This window comes from Neovison vison, chromosome 4, assembly GCF_020171115.1.
Source record: "Neovison vison isolate M4711 chromosome 4, ASM_NN_V1, whole genome shotgun sequence".
Lineage (NCBI taxonomy): Eukaryota > Metazoa > Chordata > Mammalia > Carnivora > Mustelidae > Neogale > Neogale vison.
Window position 1 is genome coordinate 15,801,280 of NC_058094.1, and position 13,490 is coordinate 15,814,769.

Consider the following 13,490-nt stretch of genomic DNA (forward strand, 5'->3'; position numbering starts at 1 on the left):
TGAAAGTAAACGTAAATGCTGGGCTCTAGGTTTTTTCTGCAATTCTTCAAAAAAGAAAAATATAATAATAACGCCTGTTTTGGAGAGATGTGAGGACTCGATCACGTTTGTGAAGGGCCCGGCCTGGGCCTGGCTCGGAGGAAGTGCGGAATGGGTGGTGTTACGTGTCCCGTTAGCCACCGCTGTGTGTCCACGGAGGGAGCTACCCCGGGGGAGACTTCAGTGTCCCTGTCTTGTCTGCTTCTCTGGTGGCACGTGAGGAACAAATGAGCTCTTTTGCGTGAAAATGCTTCATCAATTGTTAAAAAAAAAAAAAGTAGAGAAATGATTGATCAAGGTGTTAGGGACCCGTTTTGTCTGTCATTCTCAGCCTTTGGGGTCTAGCCCCACCACCACACGTGTCACCTTCCCTGGGGGTGACTCCTCCAGGACTCTCTCTCTCCCTCTGCTGACTGGAATCTTTGGGCAGGTGTCCTGTCTGACTGGAAGCTTCTGGCAAGAGTCCTGTCTTCCTTCATGCCGCATCCCAGCGTCCAGCCTGGTGCCCATGTCCCCTCGGTCAGTTTTGGCTGACCTCATCCGAGTCTAGGGAGTGGGAGGCAGCGGGGCTGATGGTTTCAGCTGGGAGACGTCCTGTGAGGTCAAGGCCAGGAGGTTCAGTGCGGCTTCCTGAGGTGAGGCCCTCTCCTGGGTGCGGTTTCTCACGCGTGATGAGTCTGATCGTCTGTCCTCGAGCAAAGCCGTTGCCCAGCGCCGTGGCCGTGTGGGGAGGGGAGAGAAGCCCAACTTGGGAAAAGTGGAGGGAAGGCTCCTGGACCGCCCAGGAAGAGGTGACTCGGGGACATGGGCTGCCTCGTTGTTTTCCATGGTTTTTCATTACTTGGTTTGAGCTCCTGCAGAGCCAGAGCGTCTCAGGCATGGCTGGAGACTCTAATTCCAGAGTCTTTCGGTACAAAAGAATGCAATCAAACACCTGCTCTGTGGAAGTGCGGCCGTCCGTTTAGTAGGCGACCTCGGCTGTGGGTACACACCCTCCACAGACACGGTGGCCCCAGGAGGGTAAGCTACTGGCCCGAGGTCTCTTGGAAAAGTGTCAGGACGGGACAACGGCTCACACTTCTGGGACAGCACAGATCCTACAACCCTCTGTTGACTGAAAAGTTGTGTTGAGGTAAACTGAGGAACAAAGGCAGTTTTTCTGGGGCAGGCACTACTGCAAGACCTTCATATTCACATACCAAACATGTTCACCCAAGGACCTCTACACCTTCACGAAGGTTGGAATAGCTAGCTTTTGAACTGAATTTGCCCTCCAAACACCAGACCAGAAAAATCACTTATTCGTCATTCTTCCTTTTGACTCATAATCCCTCAGCATGTCCTACAGAAGGGAGTGTTGGTAAGCCCTGGAGAAGAGGAAGAAAATATGATGAGGTAGCATGAGGGGCTTCCTTAGTCATCAGATGTCTAAGAACAAGCTTACTCAGACTGTCTCAATGATTGACAAGGGACTTTCTCCTCAAGGAAGGAAAGAAAATGGCCGCCGTGGTATTTTCCACTCCACAGAGCACAGTTTGCCAGTGCATGCCAAGAGTCCCTGTAGTGCCACACTGTTTCTGCTGGTAGGGTTTGGTGGTGGTCGAGGGGGATGGTAACGGATGTTGGATGGACATAGTGAAGTAAGGCATGGAGAGGAAAGACACGGCAAACACATGAAGTCAGACACAAGGAGTCTCACTCAGAACTCAAGTTCTTTCCTGCTTCTGGAAGATTTCACAAGGCCAGGAAGCCAGCTGTCCTGGGTCAAGTGAAGGGGAGGCAGCTCCGGGACACACCCAAGAGCAGTTTCTGGTCAGGCATTCCTGGCAACATGGGGTACCTCAGCCCACCCACGCCTTGTCCACGACGAAAGCTGATAGGCAGGGCCTGCGGAATGCTGGGGCAGGGCAGTGCCTCCCTCGTGGTTTAGGGGCACTGAGAGGTCTCCTTCTAAAAATATCTCCCTCCCCTTTCCTGCCATGGAAGCTGAAATGTTCACATGGAAGTCTTACTCCCTTGGTTTGAGGCGTTATATTCCTAGTAGATCTGATTTAAAAATTAAACACCATCATGTGCAGAACAAACTGAGATATGATCATGCCATGACACTTCCCTTGGCATTTATTTATATCCCTGCACCAATCCAAAGAAGGATTTGAAATTATCACACATTTATTTCTCAGATTAGCCAGCTGAGGGAACCAGATCTTGTTTCAGCAAATCTGTGGAGCAGCTGAGAGAGGACTTTTGTTCTGCCTGGGACATCTCATTTTTCTGCTCAAACCACTCCAAGATCTTCCCATCGTTCCTTACCCAGAACCCTCACCCAACTCAGTCGCCATCTTGCTCAAGGTACTCCCACCTCATGCAAACGGACCCAGCTTTTACCTACCCCTAGACTCCTCATGAGCTGTCTCTTCTGCCCACAGATACTTCCCCCAACTCCTGGCTCCTCTCTTCTTCAGGCCTCGGCTTGAAATGCCACCACTCAGGAGGTCCCTTGACTTTGCCAGTTAAGTGTTGGTTCCTGTCTTTCAAAACACTGTTCTTTGGTTCACAACCTTTCTTACCATCTGGCATGTGTGTCTAAGGTGGATCCGTGTCATTTGTAGAGTCTGTATTTGGGAATTTGCTACTCCTCCGAATGGATCTGTGTTGCCCAAATCAATACGTGCAGGGCTTCGGAGGTTCATCTACGGACATGCGCAGAGCCACAAAAAATTTGAATCTCCCAACACACGTGTTCCCACCTGAGATCCAACAAAATTGACACTCTGCTTCTTATCTCAGCCCTCAGACTCTAAACAAGTGTCCTTTTTGCAATTTTGTGTCACACTTTTTGCATTTTGGGGGTCGCGGTTGGTCGTTTTGCTGTTTAAATGGCCCCGGATCGGGCTTCCTGCTCAGCAGAGAACCTGCTTCTCTCTCTCTCTCCCTTTGCCCGCCGCTCTGCTTACTTGTGCTCTCTCTCTCTAACTCTCTGTCAAATAAATACATAAAATCTTTTTAAAAAATTAAAAAATAAAATGGCCACCGAGCATGGGGCAGGAGGGTTGTCTAGCACTCCTGAGCCCAAGAAGGCTGCCATGTTGCCTGGTAGAGGAAAGGTAGGTGTTGGATAAGATCCATCCAGGCATGAGTTATACTGCTGTTGGCCATAAATTTAACATGAATGAATTGACAATAGATGGTAAATAAGATGTCTTTCAACAGAAGCATGCATAAGCCCAGATTATGTAATAATTAGTGGATGAAATGTTGTGACCAGAGGCTCCCGGGAACCTACCCCAGTGTTTCCCTGGGAGCCATGCTTCCATGTTCCCGTGGTGGCTTTATAAAACACAACCACTGAGAATAAGAAGAACCGCATTTGTGTCCATTTTATTCTCTTCTTAGGGCCACTGTAACGCATACCACAAACTCTGTGGCTTAAAACAGTAGAATAGTATTCTCTCATGCTTCTAGAGGCTAGAAGTCCAAACTCAAGTTGTCAGCAGCACCTGGCTTCCACTAAAGGCTCTCAACAGGGATCCTTCCTTGCTGCTTCCCAGTCTCTGGTGGTTTGCCGACAATACTTGGTGTTTCATGGCTTGTGGTAGTATTTATGCTCCAGAAATCACATGGCTTTCTCTCAGGTGGCTCTGTCTCTCTATCACTTCTCTTCTTGTAAGGACACCAGTCATATCGGATTTAGGGCCCAACCTGCTTCAATATAACCTCATCTTAGAAATATATTTATCATATGTAATACACAAAACACATGTATTATATGTTATGTATTATTCATGTTTCTATAACCTATATATTTAATCAGTATCTATCTATGCCACTACCCTGCAAACTCCGTGAGGCAAGGACAATGGCTTTCTTATTCTTCTTTTCATCCCCAACACCAAGTCCAGCCTGACACAAGTCAGTAAATACTTGTGGGGGATGAATGGGGGAATGAATGAATGGATTTCAAAGCTCAGAATGTGACAGCATTGACCATTGAGCCAGCAGTGACCAAACTCTCTAGGAACCCACAGCTTCGTGAATCTGGTCAGGCTGAGAAAGAGGCCAGGTGGGTGGGCTTGCGGTCTCAACTCCCTCCCAGATCTACGTCAACCAGTTACTGTGTTTGTACCTGTTTTATATACTCCATTCTATGTAATAGAATATGCAATATTGCTTTTATAAAGGAGCTTTAGTGAGTTTTAAATGTGTGAAAAACACCGCGCTCCCCCTCCCCTCCTTTGTAGATAAGGAAACTGAGGTCCAGAGACATAAAGGGGTTTGCTCCAGGTCACCAGGCAGTAGTGGGAGAGGCAGCCAGGATTTTTGAGCCCTATTCCAGAACTTTCGCCTCAATGCTCACCTTCCTGCCAAGACATACAACGGGAGTATTTTGGAATTTGCCCTCCCTGGGACCCTGTTTTTCTATCTGGAGCAACTTCTGGGAGAAGGAAATGGAGCCTGTGGCATGTGCCCCTTCCCCACAGCTCTCAAAGGCCCTTTGTGCCAAGTTCCACGGACATTCCACAGTCCTGCTCTGGGCACATCTATCTGCCAGCGGGTCACAAGCCGTGCCTTCATTTCTGAGCTGCGGTGGTTTGGCCTTTCTGTCTTTAAATGCACCCGTTGCTTTCTAGAAAGCTGAAACCAAGCGAGGGAGGTCAGACTCCAGAGGCCCGGTGCAGATGGGCTGGGGTGGGCTACCAGAGGAAAGGGGTCTGTTTTGCAGACCTGGCTTGAGAAGGAAACTGTGCTAATTATCTCCCAGGCCCAGCTGCAGAAACGCCTTAGCTCGGCAGCTGATTATAAATAGCCCAGAATGCACTCCCAGCCGCTTGAAAACAAGGATATTTTTGCCCTGGGTTAGAAGAACAGCTCTTCACAGCTTTCCTGGGCCCTTTCCTCAATCCCACCCCCAAAGAGCTATGATTTATGTCTCAGCACCATTACTGGGACCAAGTATCACACAGCCCCGATAAACAATGATTAATTCATGGCCAAGTTTTGTGAAAAAAGAAGGCATTCCTTTGGAAGTCCTCTCTTTCATTTTGGCAGAGACATGCTGACCCGGGAGACCAGAGGGGCACTTATACTGTGAGTTCATTACCCTGGCTTTCATCGGGCAGTCTCTGCCCTTGAACGAGGTGGGGGCTGGGGAAGGCAGCAGGTCACTGAGGCAGGGGGCAGGAGGGAGCTGAGAAGACATGCTGGGGACTTGACTGTTTGCTGAGATGCTCCGGAAAGAAAAAGCCAAGGATGCTGGGCCGGTCCGTTTACATCTGAGTCCTTTTTAAAAGGAAGTCAGCCTCTCGGTGAGGAAAGCAGGCCTTAATGCAAATACCCTAGAAATTCTTGTACCAGCTGGCTCACTCCTTAGGACCTTAAGTTTGAACAGTAGCTCCCAATGTACAAAGCACTTTTCATGTCCGGCTCTCATCTGACCCTTACAACAACTGTTTTATTTGTTTGTTTTTCTGGAATCAAAGACAATCCCTGCTTGTTGTAGAAAAGTTTAAAAATTTCACAGAGGCATAAAGTAGGAAAAAAAAAATCCCACCCAAATCCCATCACACTGGGACAATAATGTTTTCATGGTCATCCTTTCAGACCTCCCTTATTGGATTCTGGAATGGATATCATTTTACCTGCCTGGAACTGTATTATGGTGTTAGTTGGGCTCTTGGTAGAAATAGATGGCACATTCAAATGAGTAATTGCAGAGAGTTTAATAGGGGCTGTTTTCATTGGCCTGGGTAGAGGTTAGGAAAATCGGCGAGGAATGGTGCTGTACACCAGGGCTAGCAACAAGGGAGAGCCATCGTGACTCATGGGTCTGAAGGCCAAGGGTAGAGGGGGCGGTTACTACAAACCACAGCTGTGTGAAGAGGGTCACTTGTCAGGACCTGTAGCCTTCAGGGAGATACAGCCAGCCCCCGTCAACAGCAGAGTTGGAGCCCCGATCTCACTCTCCCCTACCCTCTGACTGTGGGTGCCTCCCATCTGCCAACTCAGCTGCCATTAGAAGGCATAGAAGCCCATCGATGGTAGTTCCTGGAGGCCTAAGCCCCTGGGGCACAGAACAAGATGGAGAGGGTGGAGAGTCGACAGGAGAGACAAGCAGAAAATATCTTTACCATCCACGGTAATCCTGATCCTTTTGTAGTTCATAAGCGTGATGATTGGGCGTCCGCACCGCAGTGTGACATGTGCCTCCCTCAAAGCTTGTGACAGCCTCGGCACATTACCCATCTGACATTAAAAAAAAATACTACTTTTACCATTCTTTTCTTTTTTTTTTTTATGGTACACTAGTTTTTTGTTTGTTTGTTTGTTTTATGTACTTTTACCATTCCTTGGTAAGCCAAGAACTTTCTAATTCAGTGAATATAGATCGGCATCATACTTTTTAATGAACCTCGTATGGATGTAGCAAATGTATTTAACTGAGTCCCTGTTGGAGGATACACAGTTCATTTCTAATTTCTCAAGAGCATAGACAATGCTGCAATGGGCAGATCTGTACATCCAAACTCTGTGCACTTAGGAAACATGATTCTGATTCCCCTTTGACATTTCTTAGAAACTGAGGCTCCTTGCCTGTGAAGCTTGCCCCCAATCACACAGTGGTCACGTGGTTTTCCTAAGTCCTCCAACTTCTCAATATTGATAGAAAAAGGAGGAGGAAAGGAAGCTTTTGGTTTTGAAACTGAAAAAAAAAAATGCTTATCCCCTTGAAAGTCCTCTCAGCCATGTGACCCTGAAAGGGTGGGGACTCTTGGGTCCTGGGCTCACAGGGCCTCAGTCAGTCATGAGGGACAAGGGGAGGAGGACAGACGAAGTGCAAAGGGGAAACAGAGAGTGATGTCACGGGACACCCCTTCCCTGGCTTCCCAGGTGTCACCTCAAGAAGTGGAAACAGCTCCAGAGGCCTTATGGTGGTAAAGCAGGGAGGATATGGGCCCAGGAAGTGAGTTAAGGCAAAAGGCCGCACTTCCTGTTTGCACCTCAGTCTCCTCATCTGGAAAGTGGAGACAAAGCTCACCAGACAGATTTGTGCTGAGAGCCCCTGACCCACACACGTGAAAGGGCGTGGTGCTTTGTCAGTCCTCAACAAATGTACATTTCTTCCTTTCTTGCCCCAAAGCTGGGAGCCAAGCCAGACAAAACCTGTTGTTTTTTTTTTTTAATTCACAACTATTTATTGAGCAGTAGATAAAGATGAAGGTAAATAAGACTCAAGGAGCTTAGAAACCGATGTGTGTTCAAACCCACTCAGTACTTGAAGGTCTCTGTTTTTGTCTGGACCTTTGTTCCTATCTGGAATGTCCTTTCTCTTCTACCTGGTGAAGTCACTTGCCTTCTTCATTGTCCACTTGCACAGGAACCCAACCAAATGTGTCACACCCTCGCCTGCACCCCCACAGCACCGCGCCCCTTCCTCTCTCTCAAACCTCATTTCTTGGTGTAGACCAATGACTAAGAGTTTTGGAATCCAATGGGTTGGTCTCTGTCCCAGCTCTGCCACTCACCAAGCTGGTGCATCTCAGTGTCCTCATCTCGGAAACGGGAAGGACATTTCCTACCCCAGAGGGTAGTTGCGGGAACCGGAAGGGTCTAGACACGCACAGCCCTGAGAACAGAGCCTGGCGTAGAGGAGGCCCTCCTCAGTCAGAACTGGAGTTGTGACTCTTCGTCGCTGCCCCCTGGCACCGAGCGGGGCCTCCATGGACGCTTGTCAAAAGAACTCATGATGTGTATTCCTTGGTAAAATAGCAGGATAAGAGGACTCCAAAATGGTCCAGAATTAAGAACTCCCAGAGGGACAAGGTGCACGGCGGCACACACTGCGTGGGGAACAGAGGAGACCCTGGTGGGCAGCCTGAGGAGAAGGTGCAGGTGGGGCCTGTGCCCAGTCCCTGCGTAGGGACTCAAGGGTGGGACACAAAGGAAGAACAGAAGGAGAGGGGGCGACTGAGCTCCGGTGCCAGCCCCTTGGAGCCGTGTGACTTTGGACAAGGCCTTTCACCAGAGAGGATGGCCTTCTTTTTAATCGAGGACAAATAGCCCCCTTCCCACAGGGCGCCGTGAGGACTAGACGGGCTAAGCTAACGCTCCCGGCCCACAGCGAGAGGCAGCCTGGCCACTCGGCTGTTATTATTCTCATCGTCCCTCTAGGCGACACGATGACTGCTCTCCGCTTGCTGGGGGTCCCGGGAGCCCTCTGATCCAGGAGTCCGTGGGCTGGGCACCGCCGTCCGCTGGAGCGCTGAAGGCTGGGGGGCTACCCTGCAGGAGGGGAGCCTGGGCCTGCTGAGAGCCGGCTTCCTGCCACCAGCCCATCTGCCGGGGCCGCCACGGCCAGAGCAATGAGATGGAAACAGGGAAGGAGTCTTGGTGTCTGAGCTAGATGCCAGACTGGGCACTGACTTTCTGCTTCCCCTGGGGTCACCATAGGCTCCATCAGCTGCCTGCGTCCTCTGGCCTCCCCCCAAGAGCAGCCACTGGCCTCTCGCCTCAGTTGCCATGGACACGGTCTCCCTCAGAGGCCTGGCGTCGGGTCTCTGCCTCCTGGGTGTCCTTCCTGACCCAGAGCCTACCCACCAGCCCTGTTCCCATGCTACTTCCTCCACCCCAGGGGAAATCTCCCTTTCCATTCATTCATTCATTCATTCATTCATTCAGATAACAAATACATATTGATCAGGTGCCTACAAGGGAGGCCAGGTACCAATTTAGGTTCCATAGATGTGGAATTGAACAAAAGAATAGAATCCCTGCCCTCATGGAGATTATAGTCTAGTGAGGAAGAAATAATATATATATATATATAATATATATATATATATATGATACAAAGGAAATTATGAGAAGTGGCTTCTCAGAGGAGGTGACATTTGAGCATTTGAGCAGAAGCTGACACTGTAATAAGGGGGTCACCCCATAGGTGTCTGGAAGAAGCTTCCAAGCCTAGGAACAGCCGTGTGAAGACCTGGCATCAATAACACAGTCAGTGGTATGTGGGGAGCAGCAAGGGGCCAGTAGGGTTGGGGAACAAGAAGTGAGGGGGTCACAGGTGTAAGAAGAGATTGGACTAATAGCAGCAGTCAGACAGGGTATGGCCTAGAGGACAAGCCAATGACACTGCATTTGATTCAAAGGGACAGGAAGCTGCCACTCCCAGAGGATTTGAGCAAAGGCTCTGATTCCATTTTACAAGTTTTGCTCCAGATGCTGCGTCGAGAATTAGGGGTGATGGTGGGCAGGGGTCAGGGGGAGACACAGGTAGACACAGGCTCTTAGTTAGAAGGCTGTTGCAATGACCCAGGCAAGATGAAGCAGTTTGGCCCCGCATGCCGATGTCTGTGATGACAAACACGTGGACCCAAGGTGTCTTTGGAAGAATGAGTCAATAAGCCTGGCTGCTGACCAGGAAGTGGAGGGTAAGTAAGTGTCCTGTCCCAAAGACAGCTCCCAGGTGCTTGGCCCGAGCTGGATGGGGGTGCCTTCTCCTAAGATGAGGAAGATAAGGAGGGAGAAGCTATTTGGATAAAATCTACAGTTTGGTTCTGAGGGTCATCAGCCAGGAAAGAGGAAACGCCAACCAGGCCTTTTCACAGTCTTTGAATCTGGAACTCAGGAGGGCGGGGGACTCTGGAGACAAGAAGCTGAGGACCTGTGCACAGCAAAGGGCCTGAATGAGATTCCTGGAGAGCAAGAGAGGGGTCGGAGGAAGAAGGCTGAAACCAAGTTCACTAAGAGCAAAATAAAGAGTGGAGTTCTAGAAGCTGAGTGAAGAAAAACTTCTAAATCAGAGTAGTAAGGAGACTAACGGCCCCTGAGAGATACTTTCTTGCTAATCCCTGGCCCCTGTAGATATGTTACTGAACCTGGCAAGAGATGGTGCAGATGTGACAGGCTTATGGACCTCGAGGTGAGGAGAAGATGATATTCTGCAGGCAGGCCTTAGAAGCAGAGACCCTTTCCTGGCTAAGGACAGAGGGAGATATGACAACAGAGGAATGGCCAGAGAAGTTCAATGTTCCACAAACCAAGGCAGGTGAGCAACCTCTAGAACCTTCTAGAACCTGAAAAGGGCAAGGAAATGGAAAGCTCCCCCCAGAGCTTCCAGACAGAGACATAGCCCAGCCTGTAGTTTAGCCTAATGAGACCCCTCTCTGACCCCTAGCCTACAGATCTGTAAAATAATAAACTTGTGTTATCCAAAGCCAGGTGATCTGTGGTGATTTGCTGCAGTCGCCACAGAAAACTAATGAAACGAGGAGGTGATCAGCCCGCCAAGTCACAGTCCAAGCTTTAGGAAATCGAGAATGAAAATTTCCAGGGGTTCAGGCAACGAGGAAATCCTGGAGACCTCAATCAGGCTAGTTAGGAGGGGACGAAGAGTGGAGGGACAGGCCTGAGGAGAGCATGGGAAGGGACAGGCCGGTCTGTGGAGGAAGTAATCTAGAAAAGGAAACCAAGAAATGGGGTAGAGAGGTGTGTGGCCTCAAAGGAGAGCTCCGGTTTTTGCTTCTGAAGATGAGATGTATGCTTTTGTGCCAGGGAGGATGACTGGAGAGAGGAAAAATGTGATGAAGCAAGGAAGAGTCAACGTTGTGGCTTTGGGTCCCATCCCCTGTCCACTCCTGAGCATTCAAGAGCCAGGGGCAGAGGCCAAGAACCCACAGGAGAGCCACACCTCAACCCAACCTTCCACGGAAGACAGGGATCTCTCCCAACAGAGTGAACACAGGACTCATCTCGGACCACTCCCCTCTCCACATGTGGTTCTGTGGTACCTCTCCCATCTCGCCTACAACCTGTGCTCCAGGGGTTGTGAGGTGTCTGGGCTCATGGGTACACGGTTCCTTAAGCAGTGAGACGCTATCCATCTTGTTCTTTGTGTGTCCCCAGCCGAGCCTAGACACCGACACATGGAGGATGTATTCAATAAACGTCTTGCCCCATCTACCGGGTGCTCACGCATGCCAGGGGCTTTACTGGCCACAGGTCTGGTCTCACGTCATCCTGCCAGCAGCCCTGTCAGGCCCATTTTATAGGCAAGTACACTAAGGCCCAAAGAGGCTCTTTGGTTAATCCAACCAAAGAGGTTAAATGACTTACCCAACATCACACGGCTGGTAAATGGCAGGGCTGGGACTTGAGCCCGGACAGTCTGACCCGAGAGACCCCTCGTGCGAGAGTCCACCACCTCACCTGCGGCGTGTAACTGCTGGAGGGAGCCGACTCCAGGCGCTAAAGGAGCAGAGCGGAGGGGGACCCAGGCCTTCTCAGAGGGGACACCTGAGCTTGGTTCTGAAGGCTGAGGACGACTCAGCCAGTGAAGACAGGTGGGAAGGGAGCCCTGCATGAAGAGGAGGGCGGGGGAGAAAAGCCAAAGGTGGGGACCATGGGCCTGCTCTCAGGAAGCACCCCGAAGTTCCCTTTTGCTGTCTTGGAGGAGCGTGGAGCAGGGGGAGGGGGGCAGGCGAGGGAGGCAAGGCCTGGGACATGAAGGCCTGGCAGGGAAGAGAAATGCCCAGAGGAGCCCAGTGAAAACTGTGCAGAGTGCCAGCATACCCCACCCCCACTCCCCCACGACAGGCTGGCGGGAGATTTGGGCATGGCCAGGGCTAGAGAGAGGCACCAAAGCTGGCCCGCCAGCCGTCGCCCTCACAGCGGACACTGACCTCTCCAAGTCTGCAGAGATTCAAGTTCAATCTGCAAAAGCAGTGGCCAGGGACCAAGGCCCGAAGGGGGCAGGGCAGCGTCAGAGAAGGGAGCAGGGGCCAAGCCTCTGTGTGCCCGCAGACAAAGGGAGAAAGCAGCCTGAGAGTGTGACACCTGGGCCACAGCCCTGGGGATAATGGCTCCTTTTGTCCTCCTCATAAATTCTCCGGAATAGAAAGGATTCCAGGGCCTGCTTCTCCTGCTTGCACAATGCCGGCTGCCCGGGGCCCCACTGTGCGGGCCTGCCTGAGCCTTTGGGGAGCATTCCGGCCTCTCCACTGTCTGTTCCTTCCCCGCGTGCAGGAGCGGGAAGTGTAAGCCGGGCCAGACATCCTGCAGGGGGCTGGGAGTCTGGGCTGGAGGCTCGGCCTGAGCCAGGAACTTTCTTTCACAGCCTGGAGGAAACCAAAGGATCCTGAAGCTCTGAATGCGTCTTCATATCTCTGCCGGCGCCTCCTAATGCTTGTCCTCCCCTGCTCTAACCCTCCCCACCTCCCCCCACCCCTGTTTCCTTCCACTCTCAGCAGACATAGGGATTCCAAGCACAGGCTCTGGATTCAGACAAGGCTGGATTCAAATTCTGACATGGGCACTCAGAATGGCAAGCTATTTAACCTCTACGAGCATCACTTTCCCTCTGTAGAATGGACATGGTAGCCCCTGCTTCCTAAGACTGATAATGAGAATAAGCGAGAAAATGCATATCACATGCTTAGCTCAGAACACAGCCTTCCAGAAGGTCTCAGGGAGGGTAGACAGCCCAGTGGGTCATTCAGCCTGTCCCTAGTCTTCTCCAAAGACAAGCCACTCACACCCTGTATTCTATATTCGGACCGAGTGCAAAGCTGCTCTTATATTCTCACTGGTGCTGAGGGTAAAGAGGAAGGGGGCTTATAAGCATTTCCTATGTGCCAGGTGTGACCAAAAATGACTCAGAGAAACTAGGGGTCTTGTCCGTACCACACAGAGGAAGTGACCAGGAGTTGAACTGGAGTCTGTCCAACCCTCTGCACCATGACACAAGAGAATTTCATGTCTGTGAAAATGACTTCCATGTGGCCCTTGGTACCTTCTCTTCTCCAGGGAAAACATTCCCGAGTTCTCACGGCGACGGTTTTGTGTTCCTCCACCATCTTGGCCTCTCTCCTCTAAGCGTGCTCTAATTTGTCACTGTCTCCCTTCAAAAAATAACCTCCAGACACAATATTCCTGTTGTCTCCTACCAGTGCCAAATAGAAACACATTCTCACCTCCTTTATTGTAGCTGCTATGTTTCTGTTAATAAAACCTGAGACGATGAGGCACCCTGGCCATCACTTTATGCGGATGGCTCTCTCTTGCTCACTGTATTCAGCCCAAGAGAATAATGTGCCCCTGGTGCTCTGAACATTTGTAGAAGTCATTGTGATTTTTGTTGCGATAATGGAACCCTTCCCAGCTAGTTTAAGCCATCAAGCATATTTTATTTGGTAGCTCCCAGAATCTCTAGCAGGGCCAAAGATTCCAGCCCAGAAGGAGCACAGCCAGGAACAATTCATGAATTACCCCTGACTGGGCTTCTCCACCAGAGTCATGGCCGCTGTTGACCAAGGTGTCACCACCCTCACATTGCACATGCTGGCATGGAGCACTGTCTCCATGACATCTGAGATCTGAGTCTCCTACATGGCGGCAACTCCTTCCACACTTAGTCTCTTCTAACTAAGCCTCCCTGGGCACATGGCAGG

General features: G+C 50.6%; 1 non-coding gene across 1 annotated transcript; it reads left to right on the plus strand.

Annotated features, from left to right (window-relative positions):
• The first annotated feature begins 6,184 nt into the window (after window positions 1-6,184).
• Window positions 6,185-6,288, plus strand: LOC122905805. Its single transcript, XR_006384478.1, has one exon. It is a non-coding gene; the product is annotated as a small nucleolar RNA U13 (small nucleolar RNA).
• The last annotated feature ends 7,202 nt before the right edge of the window (window positions 6,289-13,490 follow it).